Source organism: Protopterus annectens, chromosome 1.part0 (genome assembly GCF_019279795.1).
Source record: "Protopterus annectens isolate FY-2018-M chromosome 1.part0, PAN1.0, whole genome shotgun sequence".
Classification (NCBI taxonomy): Eukaryota; Metazoa; Chordata; order Ceratodontiformes; family Protopteridae; genus Protopterus; species Protopterus annectens.
The window spans coordinates 1,864,980,645-1,865,007,616 of NC_056725.1; the positions used below are offsets into that span (position 1 = coordinate 1,864,980,645).

General features: G+C 40.8%; 1 protein-coding gene across 1 annotated transcript in view; it reads left to right on the top strand.

Moving 5' to 3' along the window:
* The window catches only part of NUP155 (nucleoporin 155), a 1,504,248-nt gene that overhangs the window by 1,128,005 nt on the left and 349,271 nt on the right, over nt 1–26,972 (top strand). The gene's annotated exons all lie outside the window — the stretch shown is intronic.

Here is a 26,972-nt window from a genome sequence, read left to right on the forward strand (position 1 = left end):
TCACCCAAGACAAATGGGTTCTGAATATTGTGTCTCAAGGTTACAGGTTCCACTTTCATACTTTATCAAGGCTGAAAGGAATGCCAGACCTGCCACAAAATCAATGGGCAGAGGCACAAAAACAAATTTCAGCCCTCATGGACATGAGAGCTATTCAAAAAGTACCACAACAGGAACAAGGACAAGGATTTTACTCAAGACTCTTCCTGGTCCCCAGAAAGGACAAGGCCTGGAGGCCCATACTAGACCTTTCAATTCTAAATACCTGGATATTCCGAAATTCAAAATGTTGACATTACAGCAGCTTCTACCCATGCTGGGCAAGAAAGCTTGGCTTGTTACTCTGGACCTCAAAGAGGCATACCTGCATGTCCCTATCAGACAAAATTGCAGAAGATACCTCAGATTCAAAGCTGGTACAATGCACTACCAATTCTCTTCACTGCCCTTTGGCTTATCTACTGCGCCCAGGGTCTCCACAAAGTGCCTGGCACCAGTAATTGCATTTTGCAGACAAAAAGGAATTCTAATATATCCATACCTGGACGACTGCCTCATTCAAGCAGAGACAAAGGACATTCTTCTACAGCATCTGGCGTTTGTAAAAAGGTTGCTAATTTCTCTAGGGTACACAGTAAACGAAAAGAAGTCAAAACTAGTGCCCTCACAACAGATTATATTCCTGGGTGCCAGCTTAAATATAACGGCCCAGATGGCTGACCTCACACCAGACAAACAAGTTCAACTAACTCAATATTTTCAACTACTGGCAAAAAGTCCCATCTCCCTGCAAGAAAAATTCTGCAGGCCCTGGGATTCATGGCATCCTGCATACTACTAATACCATATGCCAGACTGCATATGAGGAAATTACAATGGTGCCTAAAAAGTGTTTGGACTCAACACTCTCACAGTTTAGAAGCAGTAATACCAATGATTCCCTGCCTACAACAGGAGTTTCGATGGTGGGCACAGGCATGTCACCTAAACAAGGATCAGCCTTTTACCCTACCCACAGCTAGGCAGACTCTAACAACAGATGATTCGGATTACGCCTGGGGAGCACACATGGCAGGAAAATGCATTCAGGGCAAGTGGACCACAGACCAGATGCATCTTCACATCAATCAGAAAGAGATGTTGGCTGTTCAAAATGCCCTAACAGCTTTCAAGGACCTTCTGCATCCAGGACAGTTATTATTAAAGACAGACAACTCCACAGTAATGTGGTACATAAACAAGCAAGGGGCCACTCATTCTTATCCCCTATGCAGGCAAGCCATGACCTTGTGGAACACCGCTCTAACTTATCAAGTTCACCTGCAAGCACAATTCCTGCCAGGAAAGAAAAATACTCTGGCAGATGATCTAAGCAGAAATATCATAGACCCTCACGAATGGAAATTGAATCCACAAATCTTCAGCATGGTAACGCAAAAATGGGGATGCCCAGACATAGATCTTTTTGCCTCCCCACTGAATTGCCAATTACAAAAATTCTGCACAAGGGCTTGTCACAAACAAGCATGGAAAGTGGATGCTCTTTTGTTCAGCTGGAAAAACCTTTATGCCTTCCCGCCACTGCCTCTCCTTTCAAAGGTACTCCTAAAAGCCAGACAAGAAAAACCACAGATGATCCTGATTGCTCCAGACTGGCCACACCAGCACTGGTACCCTATCTTAAGGAACTTACCTCAAGGCCCACCATGGATTTTGCCTCAAATTCCACACCTTCTGACTCAACAAAACAATCAGATCCTGCACAGTCGGCTCAAAACCCTAAACCTGGCTGCATGGCAGATTCATTAGTCAAACAGGCAACACCTCTCTCTAAAGCTGTTATGGATGTCATTTTGGAGGCCAGGAGGCCTAGCACCAGGAAAGCTTACTCAGAAAAATGGAAGAGATTCTGCGCCTGGAACCAGGCTCAAAGCCTTGACCCTCTTGTTCCAAACATTCCTCAGATTTTACAATACTTAACTGAGATGCTGGACAGAGGCCTATCCTTCTCATCAATTAAGATCCATGCCTCTGCCATTTCAGCACATTACAACACTGATCCTCTTTTATTCTCTCATCCCTTGCTAAAGCAGTACCTCAGAGGGGCTAAAATCATAAGACCGCCCCGGAGAGCACCAACACCAACTTGGGACCTCAATTTCGTTTTGGAAAAACTAACCCTGCCACCTTTTGAGCCAGCCAATACAGCTGATCTAAAATTTTTATCATGGAAAACAGCTCTGCTCCTGGCAGTAACTTCAGTACAAAGAGTCTCAGAGCTACAGGCATTAATGGCAGTGGAACTTTTTATAATTTTTCATCTGGACAGGGTTTCTTTAAAGACAAACCCTACCTTTATGCCAAAGGTGGTATCTAGTGTGGCTCTTAACCAAACCATCCATTTGCCAACTTTTTATCCAAACCCCCAGAATAAAGGGGAGAAACTTCTGCATTCTTTGGACATACACAGGCAGCTACGCTTCTACTTGGACAAAACAAAAGCTTTCAGGAAAACTGAGCAACTGTTTGTAGCATATGCTGCAGGATCACAGGGCAAGGCTATCTCAAAGCAGACTATATCCAAATGGATAGGACACTGTATTCGTTACTGCTACACACAGCATGGAAAATCAGTCCCAAATAACATTAGGCCACATTCCACCAGGGCAACAGCCACTTCAACAGCCTTTCTCAGAGGAGTACCTACCAAGGAAATTTTGGAGGCTGCAACTTGGAGTTCAGTGCACACCTTTACCAAGCATTACCACCTGCCTCTTTACTTTAAATCCAGAGCAGGATTTGCCACTGCAGTTCTGCAGGGCCTCATAGCCAATCCTAACTCTTTATAGACCAGCCACCCAACCTTAGCTTTGGGATTCTACCCAAGTGTAATGACTGCAGCAGTGTAACACGATGAACATAGTACAGTTTTGAACCATAAATGTAGATGTTCGAGTGTTCACACTGCTGCAGTCCGGGTTTCCCTCCCTCCATCCCCTCTGAACTAGCTGGACTTATCTATGCCTTTCTATCCAGTACAACCTTTGTGGTGTATTTGCTTGTAACTGAAGGTATTGTTTTTATTTTATATGTATATTTTTTATTAGCAATATGTATTGCCTACCTACTTGGGGGCACCTGACATCTGGGGCAAGAAAAACTGAAGAAAATGGCGTCGGATGCATCTTGTATACCCCTGGCACACTGACGTCAGGGAAGAAGCGACAGCAACCGACGCCGGACCAAGACTTTGGAACTCTGGCCGACTGCGGGACCGCCTGACGGCAGGATAACCCAAGTGTAATGACTGCAGCAGTGTGAACACTCTAACATCTACATTTATGGTAAGTACAAAACTGTACTTTTCTCTGTCTGAATCTGCATCAAGCACTTATAATCATGGTTCGAAATTGATATTGGCCTGTAAGAGGACTGACGCATTAGATCTTTCTCTGTTTTATAAATCACAGTGATAACTGCTTCTTTCCAGGAGTCTGGAGGATCCTTCCCATTCAGTATCCCGTTAAACACATTAAGCCACTTATCCATTACTAAATCTGTTTTGAAATCTCAAAACTCATAAGGAGCCCATCATCTCCTGGAGTTTTGCCCTTCGCCATCCTAAGCCAAGCCTTTTCCAGTTCACCTTCCTTATAGAATGTAGCATGCTGCCTTTTTCCTGTGCAGTTAAATTTTCTGTTCTTGGTAACCTCCAACCCCTCTGGCCATTACTCCAGCACATCTACTTGACACACTTCCTTAAACATTTCTTTGTAAAATTCCCCTAAATCCTTCCAAAATCCTTTCTAGATGTGCCTCCACTATCCCCATCCTTCTCTTTGAGTCTTATAAACTTCGCTTTCTACTACCTGTTGCTTCAGTCTCAATGCTAATGCTTTGATGCTTTTCAGGAAAAAACTAAAATTTAATTTCCCCTTTGCTGCCTTTTTCTCCCAGATCCTGTTATCCTCCCATTTTTGTAATCTGTTTAGCTTTTTTTTCTCCCTTTACTTACTTTTAACCCTCCCCTTACTTTTGTCTCATTGAATACATTTTAACTGCCTTAACGGTTCTTGTCTACATCTTGCTATTATCCTTTTTTAATATCCTCGTGTAGACGTTGCTTTACCTCCTCCCATTCTGCTTCATTCTCGTATATTTTTTTCCAGGTTCCTTAGCTATTATCTCTCCTACACAATCTGTCTCTTTGCATATCCAATGTGCAGGGAATTTCCGCTGCCTCTCTAATCTCTCTAACTCCTTTTCCTCCATCCATTGCAATCTTATGCTGACTCCCAAGTGATCTGAAAAAAAAAAAAGTAGTGGTTCAATATTCACATAGCTCACCATGTTAACATACTCAGTTATGTAGCCTGTGTCCAACCTTGATAATAAGATATGGATGTGAGAGTAAAAGGTACATTTCTCACCTCTCCTTTTGTCTGCCCATAAGGACCATACATCCACCATGCCAAGAACTTTCAAGTGGGTCCTCAACAGCCTGTATTCCAGCAGTAGCCTCCTACTGCTGGGATCCCCCTCTGCTTGTTCCTTACTTACTATTATATTCCAGTCCCTATTATCCATCATAGCTGCTTCCTGAGACTTGCTAGCCATTAACATACTTCATTCCTTCACCTTTAAACACACACTGGAATATAAAATGATATGATTGTAAACTTCCTACTATCAATTCCACTCCTTGATAACCTGCCATCCTACATTTCCCATCTTCCAGTCACCCTTGTATTTCCAGGAGCCATATATTTCTCTTCAACAATACTATTCCTTTTTTTTTCCTTTTTCAAATTCTGCCATTCTATACCCACAATCTTCCAGCTTCTTGTGCTGTTTCTGATTTAAGTGGGTCTCCTGTAAGTCTATTATGTCCACTTTTGTTCATCTAATGTAGTTCATAACTTTGTCTCTCTGATGTAGTTTCCCCACCCTATTAATATTCCATGGTCACACTTCAAATGTACTGGACTCCATCTTACCTTATTTCATTGTCATTCTTTGCTCCTATAAAACCTCATAGTCTCCTACCCACTTCCTCCTAGCCATTTCTTCTGCCCATCTTCCATTCTCTCTCTCTGTGTCTTTAATAGGTTCATAGGTTGGTATTGGGCTATCTGCCCGAAGGCATATATTAGCCCAGCCATGTTGTGCGGTATTCACCGCCCCTTTAGTAGTTCCCTAGACCCTTGTACTAGCAGCTAGTACCCTTGGCCCCTATCTAGTAGTGCAGTTGGTGTGATCCCCGGTGTGAACTTTCTGTTACCCGTCCACTCATCAAGGTTTCTCTTGAAGAGTGATAGTGAGGGGCTCTATCTTATGTAGATCGGGACCCTGTTCCATAGTAAGGGAAGTCTCTGCGAAGGGAATCTATCCCTCCAGCATGTTCTATTCATTGTTGTGTTGAGGTTTATATCCCTAGAGCGTGTAGCTCGAGTAGATTTGGTTTTGCTAAGATGGAGCATGTTCAACAATTCTGGGTTGGACATGGCTCTGTACATTAGACAGAGATTGCCTCTGAGAAAGCGGTATGCAACAGAGAGCAGTCTTAGCTTTTTCAATCGTGCTGCATAGGGCAACTGTTTGAGGCCAGTAATCCTCTTGGTTAGGTACCTCTGTGGTCTCTCCAGCTGCTGGAGATGTCTAGCCAGGTACATTCCAATTGGTGCATTGTACTCAATAATGGGTCTGATGAGGGAAGAGTAGAGGGACACCATTACATCCTTAGATCTTGATGCGAACCCTTTTATGATCAGATGAGTCACATAGAAGGATTTTCTAACGACTTTGGCAACATGGTTATCAAAGGAAAGCTGACTATCTACTTGGGTCCCTAGATCCCTTATTTCTTCTTCAGATTTCAGGGGATTACCTCCTATGTTGTAGTTTGCGGGTACTCTGTTTTTTTCCAAAGGGGATTACTACGCATTTTTTTGCATTAAGCTTGAGACCATGGCTTTGACACCATGCATCAGTCTCATTTAGGCCCTTCTGGAGGATCTCCATGTCGGCCGGAGACTCTATTATAGCACCCAGTTTGCAGTCGTCCGCAAACTTAGTCAGCCACAGCCCTTCTGTGCTTGCCTGTACTTCTAAGAAGTATATGCCAAACAGGAGGGGCCCCAGGACAGAGCCCTGAGGCACACCACTCGTTACTGGTCTGGATACGGACATAGATCCCGCTACTCTTACTTTATGGGATCTGTCTGAGAGCCAGTTTGCGATCCATCTTGTGACGTAAGGCTTTATGCCCAGGCTGGTGAGCTTATCAATAATACCTGAATGGGGAATGGTGTCAAATGCTTTAGCAACTGCAAGGTAAGCCGTGTGTACCTCCTTTCCCTAATCTATAGCCTGAGTAACTGTCTCAAAGAAATCCACCAGGTTCAGGAGGCATGATCTGCCCTTGACGAAGCCGAACTGTGTGGGGTCCAGCAACTGGAGGTTCCCAATCTCTCCATTTATGAGTTCCATAATGATTCGCTCCATAGCCTTACAAATCAGACTGGTCAGGCTTATTGGTCAGTAGTTCCCAGGGTCAGTTGTGGCCCCACCCTTGTGTAGCGGGACCACCATTGCCGTGCGCCATTCTATGGGCACATATCCTGTGAAGAGACTGAGACTGAACAGGGTATTAAGATGCGGGGTTAATTCCTTTTGGAGCTCGCGTATGACACAGCCTGGGACACCATCTGGTCCCATGGAGGCAGTGTTTTTAGCTTTAGATAGAGCCTTGTTAACCAACGTATCGGTAATAATTGGACTTGCACAATCCCCTGGAATGGTAATAGGCCCTGTAGGTGGTGAGGAGGGGGAGAAATTTGCACTGAACCTGTCAGCCAAGATGTTGGCAATGTCAGAAGGGTCAGTGTATTTTGTTCCATTTTGTACTAGCTCAGAACAGACCTGAGCGTTGCCATTTAAGGTTTTTGACATAGCCATAGAAGGCCTTATGGCAACTTTCTTTTCAAAATTAGCTTTAGATGACTTGATGAAGGCCCTCAGTTTCTTACTAATGCTGATCAGGGATGATTTTTTCTACTTGAGATTTGGCCTTTTTTTGTTTGTCTCCTTTTATTGTAAAGTTTGCTTATGGCCGGGGTCCACCAAACTGGTTTCTTCTTGCTTGAGGAAGGAGTCTTGGTTTTATTTGGGGTAGCACGGTCCATGCAATCCTGAAGATGCATATAGAGTGCCTTGGTGTAGGATTCCGCATCCTGGATATCATTATCCTTCTGCAAGGGAATAGTGAAGCTTTCCACTTCGGATGCAAGTAGTTTGAAGTTTGCTTTGGAAAGGTTTTTGACTATGGTTTCTTTGACTGGGGGAGGTGGAGGGGTGAAGATGTCCAGGGTTATCAGTTTGTGGTCGGATCTGACCAAGGAGGGAGTGATAACGGGTGTGGTACAATGGGCACCCATATTTGTGATGATTAAATCCAATATGTTGTCCCCTCTAGTGGGTGAACATACTAGTTGTTCAAGGGCATTTGAATTTATAAATTCTATGAATCGCTGAGCATAGGAGTTAGCCTCCAGTCTGGCTGTGTATTTGCATCTCTCACAAGTGTTTGTGTCTAGAGGTAAGAGGAGAGGGTTGTCTGTATACATGAGGCAGTTGAGACATTGCCTCAGGATGACCAATTCCACCAGATGAACTGGAGAGTACACCTGAAGCTGACCTCTGGACATGCTTTGAAGAGTAAATTAAACTTAAGTCCTGCGGACAATCGAGGGTCTTATGCTATATTATAATAGTGCTGTCTAGGAAATTTGGAGAATAATAATAATCTGCTGTATAATCTGTCTAGATGAATACCATCTTTTCCTATCCCCCAAAAAAGCTATGTACATATTTACAAATGAGTCACATGACATTTTCAAGAAAAAAATCTCATATAACAAAAGGTTTGCACTACATCCTTTTTGTTATAACCGTGAGAGTGCTCTTACTAGCATAGATCTCTGCCCGATCAGCAACTAAGTAATCCCTCCCCCTTGCCTACGTCCAGTTGGCCTATACCCCATCATTTTTGTTCCCTCCTGTCTTCATATTGTCTACTTGTTTTTGACATCAGTACAACTTCAGAGGATTTGGAATAAATGAATATACCTCACCTTCTGTTTCTTTTTGTTCACCCTCAAGCAGGCCAATTTCTCCCAGGTTACGCATGACATTTCCAAAAAGTATCAGATCCCCTCCTGTCCTTAGTTCAGTAAACATCGCTTGCCTGCACTACGGGAATTCCCTTAGTTGGAGATTGCTTTGCCTTGTTCATGTTCAGTGTTAATGACAAAAATAAAATGCCATTTCAAGTGGATCTAATTCTCTGCAACAAAATCATCTCCCTCTGCTATAAGTAATACACACCGTTTCCTCTCAATCTAGGCCTTGGCCAAAGTGCACATTCAGTTCCATACCACAACCTTCCCACACCTAACTGATTGATTGGCCTACAGTCCACTCCCCCCGCACACGCACACACACACACACACACACACACACACGCACACACACACACACACACACACACACACACACACTCAATGGAGTAACTACATAAAGACCAAGCTGACGTAATACATTTATTATCTGGAGAAATATAAGCGTTTAGGATGTGATTGTACATTCCTGAGGGAATGTCTTGATAAGCAGATTGTGCCTAAGGGACTTTGTATTGTTAAGTTCCCTAACAATGATATTCAAGGTTCTGAATTTCGCTCTGACCTAATTAAAATTTATGATAAATGTGGATTAAATGTGGTTGATGCTATTATTAAGGAAAATGAAAGAAACTATTAATAATAATATTATTAATGATTTGGTTTTTACCATCGAAACAGAGAAGAAATTGTATTTTGATATTTTTTCAGACATTGAGAATAGGTGTATTAAGAATATGAGGAGGAAAATAACCAAACTGGAAAGGGATTTAAAGGATTACAAGGAAGGTAATGCTTACCTCCCACCCAAGACTTTCAAAAACCCCTGTTGCCCCAGGTTATAAAGGGTACCAGAACCATCAAGTACATCCTTTACACGAAACTGAGAATAGTAGACAGGAGGGGTTTGACAGGGAAGAAGAATGCTTTCCAGTTGAACAGCCGCCCCCTTTAAGGAGGTCGGACAGGATTCGCAACCAGAATCCTGTCCATTACCACAGTTACAACCGCAGGTGGAGTTGGAGGTAATTCCTGACACAAATTCCCATATTGCTCGGCAAGGATCTACTTTCCAATTCAATGGGTATAATATTTTCAATTACACTAACCTGAAACTGACAGTAGCACACTTTGATTTATTTTCTAAGGGTTTCAAGTTCATCCCTATGCGGAAGGCTAGTTTGCCTAAGTTAATAGTGGATGTTAAATTGTTTTTGAGGAAAATGAACTTGGCCCTTATATTCCAGGCACACAAACAAGGTTATTCAGGTAACAATTCTTTAAAGAAAAAAAGTGTTTTCAACCCACCACTACACCCTCAATTGAAGAATTTAGAAAATGTCTTGGAAAGGGAAATAAGGAACACAACAGCTCAGCATAAGATTTTCCCTAACTTAACACAAGAAGAAAGGAAAGTGTTTAATGAGCTCAAGAATAACACTAGCATCAGGATTATGCACCCTGACAAAGGGGGTGGAACGGTTTTGATGGACTTTATTACTTATGAATCTAAGATGAATGATTTATTATATGACACCAACAAATACACTAGAGTTTCCATTAATGAAGTGAATGTATCTTATTCAAAAATCAATTTACTACATAATGATTTACTTTTGGAGGGTTCCATCACCCAGGACAATTTCAACTTTTTGTCTTAACACACACCCCAGAGTTCCCTCGGCTTTTGGTATACCCAGAGTCCACAAAGATCAGGTTGACCCACCTTTACGGATGATTGTTTCCTCGGACGGTTCAGCCACTACATCACTTGCAAAATTTGTGGACGAGAAGTTGAAAAAACTCTCACAACAGGGTGTTACCTCACTAAAAGATTCATGGGATTTTCTAAGGTGTGTTGAATCCCACTTATTTTCCCCAGATTTGGTGTTTGTTACATTGGATGTGGTGGACCTATTTGAGTCCATTCCTCATGATATAGGCCTACAATGGCTAGAAGAGAGCATGAGGGACAGTAAACTTTTTTCTAATGATGACTTTAACAATTGTTTACTTTTCATGGATATCATTCTCAATAATAATTTCATGTTTTCCAAGGAGAATTCTTTAAACAAACCAGAGGAGTGGCTATGGGAGCCAAATGTGCTCCCACCTACGCAAACATTATTTTGTCTAGGTGGGAAGAACTATATGTCCTTGAGAGCCCCTTTGCAACACATTGGTGCCTATATAAAAGATTCTTGGACGATATTGTTATTTTTTGGACAGGTTCTTATGACACCTTTACAGAATTTTTGCAATACATTAAAAGTACCACTACATTTTTGGATTTTACTTACAATTACAATTCGGACGTGCTTACATACTTGGACATTACCCTTACGAAAACCAACCAAGGTTTTTTATCCAACATTTTTCGCAAAGAAACATTTTCTAATTCATATCTTCACTTCAAAATTGCTCATCCTTTTTTTCAGAAAAAGAACCTGGTCAAGGGTCAACTGGTTCAGATCAGTAGGATGACATCTAATGATGTTGATTTTTTTAGTGAAAGTGAAAAAGTTTTAGAAATGTTTAGAGAAAGGGGATATCCCGAAGGCCTATTGCAACAGATGTTGGAGGTAGTGGTTCAGGGGAGACACGATAGATTTTCTCCCATTTTAGGATGTGGTTCTTTCAATACAGTTCCCCCAGCCCCACCAAATAGCGAGGTTGACAATTTTTGTGAAGGTTTTATTTTTGATTATTCAGGGGATTCAGGTGTCATTAGGGAAATTATCACCAAGGAATGGAATAAATTTGTTGAATTTTCTGATTTGGAGATTTTTAAAAACAAAACCTTGAAATTTATTTATAGGAGAGATCAGAATTTTAAACAATTGTTTGAGTTCAATGGGCCTAACAAACCTAAAGGTTCTTCACGAAGGCATGGGACTTTTAAATGTGGAGCATGTTCGCAATGTGCTTACGTAGTTAATCAAACCCACATCACCATACCTTCAAGGGATAGAAATATTGTTAGTGACACCTTCTCTAACTGTAATACTCAAGGAGTTATATACATTGCCACGTGCAAAATTTGCAGCTCCTTCTACGTGGGGAAAACTGAAAGAAAGTTGAAAAACCGCATATATGAGCATTTATATGAAATTAGGAAACAATACAACAAAAATGCATTGTATAGACACACTTTAAAATGTCCTCAAGCGTCTTTTTCTTTTTTTGTCTTGGAAATTGCTCCTAAAGAGATTAGGGGTGGTATGTGGGAAGCCAAATTAGAGTACAAAGAACTTTTTTGGCAAATTGTTTTGGATTCCACTAAATCCCCAGGTCTCAATGATACACTTTCTATCTCTTCAGTTCTTAAGTTTAGGGCAGCTAAATTATGATGTTTTTTATTGTTACCACAAGGGGGCACAGTTATACAATATTTAGTAGCATCAAAGCAACATGGTTTAAACACAAGGAAATGTCATTTTTATACTCTGAATATTTATTTTTGTTTATTGTATTTGTCATATATTAAAAGTGCTTTAATTGTTATTTAGTTTATTTGGAATATGTTATATGTTTTTATCACCAGTGAAGATTTTACTTGTTTTTAATAGTTTGATATTTTTTTTTGAAGTATTGACTTCCATTGGTTAATTGATGATTTTAATTGATCAATTCTGTATAAAAGGCACTTCACTAATGATATTCAGTTTCACTAATGATATTCAGTTTTTCTGAAGACCTAGGTGTACTAGGGTCGAAAACGTATTTAATTTTTGTGGCGTTAATGTTTGTGGATGGTCAGTCCTTTGTGATATTGGATGTTGCCTTGCATTCGCTTTGAATAAAGGAGTTTTATCAGATTTCAGTCCTTTATTTGGATTTCCAAGCAGGCTTTTGTTTTTGGTTTGACGTAATACATTGCCATGCTGTGTTGTCATTCACATTAGCTTGCAAATACACGCTAATCAGCTCAAAATAATCAATACCCTGAAGTTCCAAGATGGTTACACACTGAGTAACGGCTTGTTTCTAGCTGTCCCAGTGTGAAAACAGAAACTGAGCAGAGAAGGCCAGTAGACTTGTTTTTATGGGTGAATTTCAGTAACTGGCTAGTGGGTGTACTGCCTGGATGCCAGGAATAAAGAAATACAGAAGACCTGGAAAAAAAGATCAGTTACAAAAAGTGAGGAAGAAACACTGACTAGAGTGAGTTCTGCAGCTGTTCAGCAAAAAGTAATGCAACCTTCAGACATGACTTCCAATAACCTAAAAGATGATGTAAGGCAACTGCATACAGACCTGGTTAAAATTAGCAAAACATTGATAAGGGTATATTAACACAAACAATAAAAGGCTTAAACAAATGGAAGAAGCTCTAAACAGATATTCAGATGAGATGATAAAGATGCAAAAATCAGAGGTTGAAATGAAGAAAAGGCAGCCTAAATATGAGACTGCTCAGGAAGAGATGTTTAAAAAAATAATATAATTAGAGGAGAGAGCATGTAGGGAAAACTTGAGATTTTCAGCTATACCAGAGAAGCTTGAAGGAACAGACTGCATTAAATTTATGAAAGCACAAATAAGCAACTGGACTGGTATTCCACAGCAGGACTTTAGTAGAACGGGCACATTGTGTGTATGCTCCAAATCTAGCTATAAGAAAGCAACTAGACCTTTAATAGTATGTATGCAATCCTACCAGCAGAAAAAGTTTTTTGTCAAAACTGTGGCAGAAGGACAAAAATACTAAAAGTAGATGAGAGCAGAGTGTTTGTGGAGAATGATTACTCATTGTACACCAGGCAAAAGAGAAGTACATTTGTCCCTCTATTCAGAGAATGTTGAGACGGAGGTGTAAGATTCAAACTCCTATATCCAGCTGTCCTCAAGGTATTCTTCCCTGGAGGGACAAAGACTTTTTTTGATGAAGTGTATGCTAAGGAGGAAATGCAAAAGTTTGTCCAACAAAAACTGAGCTGTGAAATAGGAGGAGATTCGGCTTCCTGCTCCTCTGGTAATAAAGACCACAGAGAGACTGCACGTGTGAAACCTTTTCCAGTATTTCAGTGGAAAATGTTGGAGAGAAGGAATGGAGCATGAGAGCTGACAAGAAGAATCGAGAGTATGTTTGAAGTGAAGCAGAGGCAGGATTTGGGTGATGGAGAAGAACAGTAATAAAATCAGTAACTTAATGTGGGATTACAGTGCAATAATTATTTGCTAAATATGACAGCACAAGAAAATCCAAAAATATTAGTCTTCAAAATTTGTTTGCTGAGTGGGGGACTCAAGTATATGCCCTACTTCATGTCATTTAATGTTTGGAAAAATGCTTTGGGGAGGGGAGAACGCTAACTGTAAATAAAGAAAACTATTTTCTTAATAGTATTGTATCTGTGTTGCATGGTTTTCTTTCCATGCTATTTTTGGGTGTAATAGGGATTGTAAACAGGTGGTGTTTTTTTCTTCTCCCCTCTTCCCTTTTTCTTGTGCGGTTTTGAGAAACAGAGCCAATGTAATTTAAAAAAAAAAAGGAAGCCTGGTTAATAGGGCATGACAGAGTTCAAATTAATGTTATTTTTTTTCATTCTTGCATAGGGCAATGACTGATTAAGGACCTTTGTTTTAAGACAGAGAGCAAGTAAATGAAAAAAGAATATTGAACATTATTATTTTTTTTTCCTAGCACTTGCAAATATGTATGCTAAGTAGCATTTCTGCAGCTGTTCTTGATACCGCCTTGAGACTATCTGATAACGAGAAACTGGAGATAGTCTGGTGGTGGAAGGGGATAGGCTGAGGGAAAAGATGAAAAAAAAAGAAATTTGCTAGGACATGATGTTCCCTGAAAACAATCGGGTTTTCCCAGGTGTTACAGTCTTAAAGATAATACAAAACCAGTTGGACTTGAAGTTAAGTTCTCTACGTTTTTTTTGTTTTTTTTTTAATGCAGTGGGGATCCTAATATAAACAGGTGCTTTTGTTTTTTCTTGTTCACCCTTCTCTCTCTTTTTCAGTTTTGAGAAATGTAGACACTGCATTGAAAAAAAATGATAGAGCAGGGCGGAAGGGTCTGGTTAAGAGAGTATTGCAAAAGAAAAATCAGTGTGCTTTTTCCCATGTGTGCATAGGGAAATGGTGTTATCCATTAATAAGTTCATTGCAAAGCATGTAATTGGAAAATAATATTGAGTATTGTAAGGCTTTTTTTGATGAACAAGGTACCCTTAGCAGTTTTGTGTCTGGTTTGCATGCCAAAGACAATTTGATAAAGAAAAGTGGCTTGGAGAAAATGTTTACTGAAATTGTCAAGTGGTTTCTCAACTGGGAGAGTTATAAAGATATAAAAATAATCAAATCACACTTAATATAGCACAGGCTGTTCCATGCATCTTAGCATGACTAACCTTTTCTATCTGGTTAACTTTAGCCCATCTGTGTAGCTCTCAACTTTGAACTTATGTTATTAGGAAGCAAAAACTTCAATGTTTGAAGATGTACATAGTTTTATGTGTTATTGTAAAGTTCATGGGTTTTAATAGGGTTTTTGGGGTTGTGGTTTGCTCTGTTTGATGGCTTTCAAAAAAACAAAAAGTTGCAGATACTTCTCGTCCTCTTAAAATACTGTTAAACAAAGCCTTCCAGATCTTTACCACTTTTTCCCTCCTAACTTCCAAACCTCCACAGGAATACCATCCACTCAAGTGGATATGACATGAAACAACTGTATAAAAGACCAATCTGCAGGGCAGTATATACACAACATAAAAGCTGGAACTAGACATTTAGCAAAAGAGCAGTTGTGTATAAGTGGTGGTAATAACTATATAAGAAAATGGTAATGTCTTAATCTGAACGGTCTTGCAGATAAATATAAAGAAGAAAGAGTAGTGAACTAAATTAAAAAATGTAGATTGCCAATATCTGTGTACAGGAGACGCACCTAGAAAGAAGTGAACATGTGAATTTGGTAAAGAAAGGTTTTCAGGATTGTTCAGCAGAATATCTGTGGCAAAGGAAAAGAGGAGTGCTTATATTAATTGCAAGAGGAGCTCCAATAGTGATAGAAGAGGAACAACAAGATAATAATGCAAGATGCATAGTACTAAGGGGCTACTGGCTAGGGAGGAGGGTTACACTGGCATGCATTTACATCCCCCTAAAACTGCTATAATGGAGCTTAAGAAAATTCTGGGTGAAATCAGCTTTCAGCATGGAATATTACTTATAGGTGCGGACTGGAATTTGGTTTTCAACAGTGAAAATGTGTCTTTGAGACCTAGAAAGGAAAATATAACAAAGGAGGGTAGATTTTTGAAGAAATTTATGAAAATGTTTGGAATGGAAGGTGTGAATTCAGTACTAGGTGTTTGGAGTGAATTTACATATTACTCTCAAAGATGCAAAAACTGAGCTAGGCTAGATAGATTTTATATCTCACAGGAACATGTGCATTTGATTGAAGGTCTTGAAACGCGCCCAGTAACTATTTCACATCATGCACCAGTAACTAAAATAAAAAACGCAACGTAATGAAACAAAAATGAGACACTGGGGGGCACTTTCCCACCTACCAGTTGAAAAGAGAGGAAATTAAGGAATGGGTTGTGGAATTAATTCAGGAGCTACTAAACAAGATATGGTATCTTCTGAAAACATAGCCGAGTAGTGGGATAAAATTAAAGTAGAGTTTAAAACTAGGGTAGAAATAAAAGAAAGGGAGAGATGGTTAAACAGTAACAAGAATTATTTAGAGGGATTGGCAAATTTATCTCTCAGAACAAGAAAAGGAGCAACTGCAGAACGTTAGACATAAAATAAGGAATTACCTCGATAATATGCATGAGTTTAGAAAGATTGCTGTTAAGCAACTGTTTTTTGATAATAAAACTAGAGCACAAAAACGTCTAGCACAACTCTGGCAACAAAAAGTGGAAAGGGCAGTCACCAAGCTTAGGGAGCCTATAACAAGGAAGATAAAAAGAGACCCTGTAGAAGTATTATAAATATTTCGGAAATTTTTATAAAAATTTGTATAAAGCAGAGAAATATGGAAATCAAGAAAAGGTACAAATGGAGATGTTTGTGGAAGAATTAAATATGCCAAAGTTAGAGACAGATGAGGCTCAATTGCTAACAGTTCCAATATGATGGGATGAGATAAAAATTGCTATGTATAACCAGTCTAAAGGAAAGTCCCCAAGAATAGATGATATTCCTGTGGAGGTTTGGAAGTTGGGAGGGAAAAAGTGGTAAAGATCTGGAAGGCTTTGTTTAACAGTATTTTAAGAGGACGAGAAGTATCAGCATCCTGGAAGAAGGCAGTGGTAACTGTAATACCTAAAAGGGTAAAGATCCATTGAATCCAGCTTCATACAGGCCCATTTCAATTCTAAACCATAATTATAAAGTGTTTATTCTACATTGGCTAAAAGAATGACATAAGTGATACCAAAATTGATAAATATGGATCAGTGTGGTTTTGTGTAGGGGAGGCAACAGTATTAACAGAACATTGATGATCCAGAGGGAAGCAGAATGCAAGAAAGTACCACTTACATTGGTGGGTCTTCATGCAGAGAAAGCATTTGACACAGTAGACTGGGACTGCATGAGCAGGGTAATGGAAGCATTTGCTTTCCATGATACAATTATAAGTTTGATTAGAAGAATATGAGGAATCGGAGGCGTGAATTAAAGTGGGTGGGGTTTTCTCCAATAAATTCTGCTTAAGTAGAGGAACCAGGCAGGGTTGTCCGCTTTCCCCTTGGTTATTTGCATTATATTTAGCACCATTGGCAAAGAAAATAAGGGACTCAGAAATTCAAGGATATAATTGGTATGGTAGTCAGGAAAAGCTTGGCTGTATTTGCAGATATTATTTTATACATGACAAAACCAGAAAGGGGCATTACATTGTTGTGGAACAGTTTAAGAAAGTTTCAAATCTTCTTGTGATACAAAATTAATGAAGCTAAAACAAAGGCAGTAGCGGTAAGTTATGTACCCATACACGACTTTGTCCAACAATATCCATATTTATGGGGACGTGATAAAATTAAGTATTTAGGAGTATGGATTAGAAATTACTCTGATGGCAGCTAAGGATATGTAGGAAGACACTGAACAGAAGATCATACAAAAATTGAGAAACTGAAAGATGTTCATCGTGTTTCACTGTTGCAGTCATTACTCTTGGGTTATCCTGCTGGCAGGCTACCCACAGTCGGCCTGAATTCCAAAGTCTTGGTCCGGCGTCAGTTGCTGTCACCTCTTCCTTGATGTCAGAGCGCCAAGGGAATAAATGATGCAGCCGACGCCATTTTCTTCAGTCTTTCTTGCCACGCAGTGCCCAAAGCAGAAGCAGTTCGCAAGTGCCGGTCAGCTGACTCCTGAGATTTTCGTGTTCGAATTTCAGATCCGAAGTCTTCATTTAAAGCTAAGTACCCCGTTGAGGAAACTTTCTTCTTGTTCCAGACCGATGTCAGAAAAAGTTAATAATTGTATTTCTTGTGGGGAAGCAAATACCTCATAAGGACTTCCATTCTTATTGTATTCCTTGCCTAGGCCCTGATCATGACGTTGCTAATTGCAGGTTTTGTGCTAGATTTAACCAACGCACTATTAAGCGTCGGTACGATTTTGCATTTCATTACTTTGGCCGAAGATTTAATAACACAATGTCGTCTGATAGCCATCCGACTACCGCAATTCACAAGAAACGCAAGGAAAAGGACAGGCATCCGAGGTCCAAAACTGACGACAAGGATTCTTCTAAGCCAGTCGCCGGTTCTCAGTGAGGCGCTTTCGCAGCCCCTGACGCCCGCTACCTCAGAGCCGCAGGACGCATCCGACTCCCACGTGGAGCAGACTAGGCCTCTGGAAACTCAAGGTATTGGACACTTGGAAAATATTCCCTCAGATGGGTCCGGAGCCGCTGAGCAGGCATCGGCTTCTGAGGGTGTTTTCAGGCCTACACAGTTATATATAAAACCGACTACAGCTTCGAAGGCAAAGACTAAAGCACCACTAAAGACAAAGAAACAAGTGCAGCAAGTCCATGGACAGGCCTCCATGCCTAAAAAACAGATGCTGAAAATGTCCGAAGACCTAATTTCTTTGATTAGGGGTTCCCATCCCCCTCCTGATAAGAGGCCTAGGTAAGAGACAGAATATGAATCTTCAGATCAGGTCTCCATTTCCTCTGACTCCTCTTCTGAACAGGAATACTCTCTCCCTCCCTATGAGGATTCCGATGCTGAAGAATCTATCCCTTCAGCCTCCCCTCCTGAGGATTATTCTTTTGGGGAAACCCTGCATACCATGAGGGAGCACTTCCACTGGGAGAGCCAAGATTACTCAGAATCTAAGAAAAGGCTCAGAGACTTTCTTTTACTACCTCAGCACAGGCCTCTTGCTATCCCTCATGTTTTAGACATTGTAGATGTATTTTCAGAGTCCGGCCTGTCTCCTGACTCTTTACCCTCTGCACCTGTTAAGCCAGACAGATACTACAGGGTTCCAGATTCACATAAATTTCTTTATAAAAACCCTGCTGCTGACCCAGAAACTTTCTCTCAGGGTCCCAAAGGGGTCAAGGCTTCCACTGCAAAAAACCCTATTTCCTCTGATAGGGATTCAAGAGCACTGGACAGATGGGGGAAAAAGGTTTACACTTCTGCTACCTTGGCTGTGAGTGCTGTAAATTGTCAATTTCATATGCTTAAATATCAGCAATACTTAATGTCACTGCTTAAACAGAAAATGTTAAATTCTGAATGTGTAGAAAACAAGGAAATGCAGGATTTATTGCATGCAACTGAACAAGTGGGAAAGCATACTTTGCAATGTGGTTTTGATTCTCTGGAGGCCTCTTGCAGGGCCGCTGTTACGGGTTCGGTCATTAGGCGGCATGCTTGGTTAAAGGAACAGAATCTGCCTGATCATGTTAAAGCAAAATTATTAGATGCTCCATTACAGTATGATACTTTGTTTGGTGTTAAAGCAGAAGAGGTGTTGAAGAAAATGAAGGACAAAGCGAAATCTATGCAGACAGTTAAGGATTTCTTACAGGTGCAGCCACCCAGATTTATCTGGAACTGGCCTACAAAGAATTGGTCCTTTCCAGTGTCAGACAGGCCACAAAGAGGCAGATACAGATGCCACAGAGGCAGATCCCAGCCTCAAGGCTCATACAGGCCTAAACAGTGGGGTGCTTCTACCTCCAAAAATGGAGAAGACAAATCACAGCCATACAGGAAACAGTCCCAATGACTTTCCTCTGCCAGCACCAAGCACTTATCTTTTGGCAGCCCCCTTAGGGAGAAAACTAGCACTTTTTTCACAAAATTGGCACATGATCACCCAGGACAAATGGGTCTTGAACATAGTGTCTCAGGGCTACAGGTTCCACTTTCACACCCTGCCAAGGGCAAAAGGTATGCCAGACCTGCCACACAATCAATAGGCAGAGGCACAAAAGCAAGTTTCATCCCTCATGGACATGAGGGCCATTCAGCAAGTACCCCAGCAAGAGCAGGGACAAGGTTTTTACTCGAGACTTTTCTTGGTACCCAGAAAGGACAAAGACTGGAGACCAATACTGGACCTGTCTATTATAAACACATTTCTGGACGTTCCAAAATTCAAAATGTTGACTCTGCAGCAGCTTCTGCCCATGCTGGACAAGAAGGCTTGGCTTGTAACTTTGGACCTAAAAGAGGCATACCTGCATGTCCCAATAAGACAATCTTGCAAAAGATACCTCAGATTCATAGCTGGCTCAATGCACTACCAATTCTCTGCACTGCCCTTTGGCTTATCTACTGCGCCTAGGGTCTTCACAAAATGCCTGGCACCAGTAACTAGTAACTGCATTTTGCAGACAAAGAGGAATTCAAATATATCCTTACTTGGACGACTGCCTTATTCAAGCAGAGAACAAGGACATTCTACTAAAGCATCTGGCGTTTGTAAAAAGATTACTAATTTGCCTAGCGTACACAGTAAACGAAAAGAAATCAAAACTAGTACCCTCTCAAGAGATAATATTCCTGGGTGCAAGCTTAAATACAACTGCCCAGATGGCTTATCTCACGCCAGACAAACAAAGGCAACTGACTTCTTACTTCAAAATGTTGGCAACAAAGACACAGTTATCTGCAAGAAAAATTCTGCAGGCTTTGGGCTTCATGGCATTCTGCTAATTCCATATGCCAGACTGCATATGAGGAAACTACAATGGTATCTAAAAAGTGTTTGGACTCAACATTGCCACAGCCTGGAAACATTAATTACCCTCATTCCCTGCCTGCAACAGGAGTTTAGATGGTGGGCACAGGCCTGTCCCCACAACAAGTGACAGCCATTCACTTTACCCACAGCCAGGCAGACACTAACAACGGATGCATCAGATTATGCCTGGGGGGCCCATATGGCAGGAAAATGTATTTGGGGCACATGGCCCGCAAGCCAGATGCATCTTCATATCAATCAAAAAGAGATGCTAGCTGTATAGAATGCCCTGACAGCTTTCAAGGATCTACTTCATCCAGGATAACTACTGATAAAGACGGACAATAGTACGTTCATGTGGTACATAAATAAGCAAGGAGGCACACATTCCTATCCCCTCTGCAGACAAGCCATGACTTTGTGGGACACAGCATTGACTTATCAAGTTCACCTGCAAGCACAATTCCTGCCAGGAAAGATAAATACTGTGGCAGACAAACTAAGCAGAAACCTCATGGATCCCCACGAGTGGAAACTGGATCCACAAGTCTTCAGCATGATAACAAGGAAATGGGGATGCCCAGACATAGATTTATTTGCCTCCCCTCACAACTGCCAACTACAGAGATTCTGCACAAGGACTTATCACAAGCAAGCATGGAAAGTGGATGCCTTATCCTTCAGCTGGAAAAAAACTAACAGTATATGCCTTTCCTCCACTACCTCTCTTCCCCAAGGTACTCCTAAAGGTCAGACAAGAGAAGCCAAAAATTATACTGATTGCCCCAGACTGGCCACGCCAGCACTGGTACCCAATCCTAAAGAACTTGTCTCAAGGTCCAGCCTGGACATTGCCTCAAATTTCTCACTGACCCAACAAAACAATCAGATCCTGCACAGCCAACTCAGGACCTTAAATCTGGCAGCATGGCGGATAGTGTAGCCATTCACAACACTCCACTCTCCAAAGCTGTGATGTATGTTATTTTGGAGGCCAGGAGGCCCAGTACCAGAAAATCTTATGCAGAAAAATGGAAGAGATTCTGTGCTTGGAACCAGGCACAAGGAATTGACACGTTTGTACCAAATATTCCTCAGATTTTACAATACTTAACTGAGATGGTGGACACAGGCCTATCCTTTTCATCAATTAAGATCCATGCCTCTGCCATTTCAGCCCATTACAATACGGAACAACCTATCTTTTCTCATCCTTTAATAAGGCAGTACCTCAGAGGGGCCAAAAACATAAGACCTCCAAGGACAGCACCAGTACCTGCATGGGACCTCAATTATGTCTTGGAAAAACTCACACTGCCTCCTTTTGAGCCAATATCAACAGCTGTTATAAAATTCTTATCCTGGAAAACAGCTCTGCTCCTAGCAATAACCTCTGCAAGAAGAGTCTCAGAGTTACAGGCACTCATGGCTGTGGAACCTTTTATCATTTTCCATCCAGACAGGGTTTCTCTGAGGACATACCCGACATTTATGCCTAAGGTGGTGTCCAGTGTGGCCCTTAACCAAACCATTCACTTGCCTACCTTTTATCCAAACCCACAGAACAAGGGTGAGAGACTTGTGCATTCTTTGGACATACATAGACAGCTACGCTTCTACTTGGACAGAACTAAAGCTTTCAAAAAGACTGAGCAACTTTTAGTGGCATATGCTGCAGGATCACAAGGAAAGGCTATCTCAAAACAGACTATTTCAAAATGGATAGGCCATTGCATTCGTTTCTGTTGCTCCCAACATGGCAAATCAGTGCCTAAGGGCATTAGGCCACATTTAACCAGAGCAGCAGCCACTTCAGCAGCCTTCCTCAGAGGAGTACCAACCAAAGACATCTTAGAGGTTGCAACTTGGAGTTCAGTGCACACTTTTACAAAGCACTACCACTTACCTTTCTACTCTAAATCAAGAGCAGGCTTTGCCACTGCAGTTCTGCAGGGCCTCATAGCCTCTCCTAATCCTATTTAGCCACAGCCACCCATCCTCAGCTTTGGGATTCAACCTAAGAGTAATGACTGCAACAGTGAAACACTATGAACATAGTACAGTTGTGTACCTACCATAAATGTAGATGTTCGAGTGTATTCACTGTTGCAGTCCAGGTTACCCTCCCACCATCCCCCTTTCTTTAGCTAGGTCTTATCTGTACTTCTCTATTCTATACAACTTATGTGGTGTATTTGCTTGTAGATGAAGGAAATGTTTACTTTAGTGTATGCAAGTTTATTGGCATAATTTTTTTTAGCCTACCCTTTTGTGGGCACCTGACATCTGGGGCAAGAAAAACTGAAGTAAATGGCGTCGGCTGCATCTTTTATACCCTTGGCACTCTGACGTCAGGGAAGAGGCGACAGCAACCGACGCTGGACCAAGACTTTGGAATTCAGGCCGACTGCGGGTAGCCTGCCAGCAGGATAACCCAAGAGTAATGACTGCAACAGTGAATACACTCGAACATCTACATTTATGGTAGGTACACAACTGCACTTTTTGTTGTATGGATATGGATACTAAGATACAAGCCATTAAAATGTTTAGTCCCTTAAGTCTTGTTCACAGGGCAGGCATAATTTTGTCAACCAGAAGAGAAGTTGTGGATAGCAATTAAAAAAGAGTTGAAGGATTTTATCTGGGAAGGGAAGATAAGTCAAGTGGGATAAGCCAGTCCTACCAATAGATCAAGGTGGACTAGGATTACCTAATTTGTGGGGGTATTTTAGAGCAACACAGTTAAGGCTCTTATGCATAGCACAAACAGAAAACTATAATTCAAAGTGGAAAGTAATGATGCTGACACGGGGGGGAGCTCAAAAGATAAGGAGAGATTAGGATTTTGGATACAAGGAGAACAACCAAAATTATACAGAGTATTATATTCATAAAATAGCAGGGAGTATTCTGAGAACCAAACCAGCACGGGAATGTCGAAAAGAGATTTTGCCGATAGGGTTGACTTTTGTCAGGGATAGAGATAGGCAAGAGGAGGCTATAATTTATTGGAGAAAACTGGCAAAGGAACCAAGGTATTGGGAACAAATAACTAGAAAGGGAAAGGTAATAGAATGGGAAGAGGCCAAGAATTTATTTGGACTGCAGGTTAGAGATTGCCTTCCCTATCAAGGATTGGTATCAGAGTAGAGGCAAAGAGAAAGAAATAGGGGGATCCTAAATGAAAGACCAGCACTGGTAGAGTTTTTAATAGAATCTAGAACAGAAGCAGCCATTTAAAAAGGAATAATTAGTAAAGCATATAAAATATTGAATGATAATTTTAAGAATCAATCAGAGGAGCTTAGAAAGGGTTGAGAAGAGAGACTGGATAAGCAATTCAGAGAGACAATGGGGGGTTACATGTACATCTCCCAGATATACAACAAAGTCTAGAAGATTTAGAATCTTTGCCTGGAAGTGTTTACATATGTAATTTTATACCCCAAGTAGACTCCAAAGAATTTTTCCTCAGGTGGATAACAAATGTTGGAGGTGTGACGGGCAAGAAGGAGGTAGCTGGGAACATATTTTTTTGGGAGTGTAATGAGCTGGAAGACTTTTGGGATTACCTGTGGGCCGCTGTGTCGGAGATGCTGGATGAGCAGATTGGACTGACTAGGGAGATGGGTTTTTTGACTTATGCTGCAGAATCGGAATTGCCTAGACATAGTAAAGCCTTGCTCTGAGTCTAATTATGGTGGCTGCCAAAAAAGCAATTACTAGAAAATGGAAATCAAAGTCTAGACCAACTTTACTAGAAGTAGTGAATATAGTAACAGAGATAAAACAACTGGAATTGAGATCTTTAGAAAAGAGAAGCAGCAAACTATGCAGGCAAAAATGAGAATTGTTGGGAACAATATATGCAGAGCGGGAATGAGGTTTAAGAGGCAGGATTTGAATGAGCCATATAATGCTTAACTGACAATGACTGGATGGTTTATAAGTGATGTATAACATTTACAACTACAGTAGTTTCAATGATGTCTGATGTAAACTGCAACTAAAGTGATATCCTTTTGTATGTTTTTCATTTATATAAATGTAAGATTGCCTTTACCACGTGTAAATTTAATAAAGATGTTAGAAAAAAAATAATCAATACCCTCTCCCCTTTACAGAGAGTATTAAAACCACTCATTTAACAAAGAAAAGAAATAAACATGTAAGAATACACTTTCCATCTCTTGAATCTCTCTGTTCTCTCATTACATGTCAGTTCTGTATAGTACATGCACCCCTTTTATATACATAGCTGGTGAGGCTTACCACCACCACTACCTTCGCAAAATCTCCCCACAGTGCGCCATTTACTTGCCAATATACCCTTCTCCACCTCCCCAGTTCAACAATTTAGCATTTTATAAATCAAAAGAAGTAAATTTTAAAGGGCAGGAATAAAAAAAGAATGTCCATCAAACTTTTTTAAGCTATGGAGTAGTCCTCCATCCTGCATATGCTCATTATGTAAATAAGGTAAAAGGAAATGTAATGCAGATAAAGGGTTTAACTGTAGTCAAACCAGCTTGACCAAACATGAACTATTAAATACGGTCTTCAGTCAGTTATCCATGTTTCTCTTCCTTGCTTCTTTTGTAAGATCCACTTTCTCCTTTGTTTTGTTGCTTCATAAATAAAGCGGAAAAAATCCAGAACTTCTTGAATGAGCTGATTGCCCCTCCACATTCTCATGGCCTCTCAATTCTTTTGATTGTTCCTCACTTGGGGCATTCCCCAGATGAAGGTTCACTGGCTTTCTCACAAAGCTCAAAGCCTCTTCAGGATTATTGAAGGTCTTAGACGTTTCTTGTGCAGAATTCCTTAACACTGATGGTTATAAGTCTACTTCAAAGCCCTTTGTCCTTCCAAGCTTTTATCATTGGCAACACTGCTAACCGCTTCCTTCCTGTGTCAAAAGAGAGGTAATGTTTTGTGTAGATATTTGCATTTCCCGCCCTTAGCTTTCTTCCAGCTTGCTAAATTACTCGGAGGATCCTTTCTTTCAACTCATAAGTCTGCAAGCTCACAGTCACTGGCCAAGACCTCTTAATGCTCGCCAAACTGTACAGTATGCAGTCTCAATTTCCATATCACCTATTGGAATGCCTGTCCACTTGGGCAGCAAAGCAGCAATTGCTGTACCACAAGCAGCCCTTTCATAATTTTCTGGCATAATTACAATGTTTAGATTCTTCCTGTGGGCATGATATTCCAACTCAACAGTTTTAGCTTCAAGACAGTTCAGCCTAGCTTCAGCAGAATCGAGATGTGACGGAAGCTCCTTATCAGCCAGACAACTCCTGGATTGCACCCATGTGTTAATTAAGGCCGGTTAACCATTTCTGCTAATTTCTTATCCTGTGCTGAGCAATTCTCAGATAACGTCTCTGACATCTTGCTTTCTAGCAGTACACATTCTTCTTGCTTATTCCCATAGTCTGCCATTGATGCTTTATCTTCCAACATGACTAACTTCGACTACTACTTACATGCTTTCCTTGTCATCAGTACCCTAACTACCTTTCCAGCAACACTTCAGGGTATTTGTTTGGCAAAAGTAACCTTTTTAAATGTAATTTCAGCTATGTTATGGAGATTGGCGGAATTGTTGAAACTTGTGCAGCGCCATACCAGACATTTGATGGTTTGAGTTTGTTTTGTATTGCCTTGCTTATTGGGCTTCAATCGCCCGAATACCATTTTATTGAAACCTGTTTCATTTTATCACTTTGAATGGTAGATACTTGGATCTCTGTCTGTATTTTATATATACTACAAGCTAGGCATGCAGTCTAGGAGCAAAGCAGGATTGGCCACAGCAATATTCTTGGAGATGTCTTCCTTATCATGGGATGTGTGGCCCAGCTAACTCTGGTAACTTTACTACTTTAGTGCTCTTCTCAAGCATAACAAATTGTATTGCAGCAGTGATCTTTATGCCAAACAGTAAAGTTGTGTCACATATTCACCATAACAGTAAGCATTCATATAGACAGCTGAAAGCTCTAGTGGTCTTCCCCCACCAAACCCTTGCAATGCTCTTTGGCTTCTTAGTTTATATGGTGGAGTTCTTGTATGAAAAAAATCCTCCTGTTTCTCTGATGCATTATAACCCTCATCTCTGTGGGGCAAAATCTGACACTGCTAAAACCAGGATCTCATACCAGTTTTGACAGGCAGATTTATCGGTGACACCGTTTTCTTCAGAAAAGAGCTGAAGATGGGGTGGGCTGTCTGTCCTTTTATGTTGAGGTATTGCTAATAGCCTCTTCTACATGCAGAGGAAATCACTATTGTGAGGATGTCCAAAGTTCTGAAAGTCAGGCTGGATGTACAGCTACCTGTGGTTATTTTCCAAGCATAGCGAATGATTCTGCAGATGTGAATGCTTTTCAAATGTTTGTTGTGATGTACGTTTGCAGTATAATACAGTTTGATGTAATATCCTGAGTACTGGTACTGATTCAGTACTGTACATCATATGCCACTGCAGTGGAAGCCTTTGGATATGTCTGAATTAAGAGACACTTGTGCATTAGACTGTATTCCACAGACTTGTAAAGGCAGACTAATTTATTTTTGCTTGCGAATTCT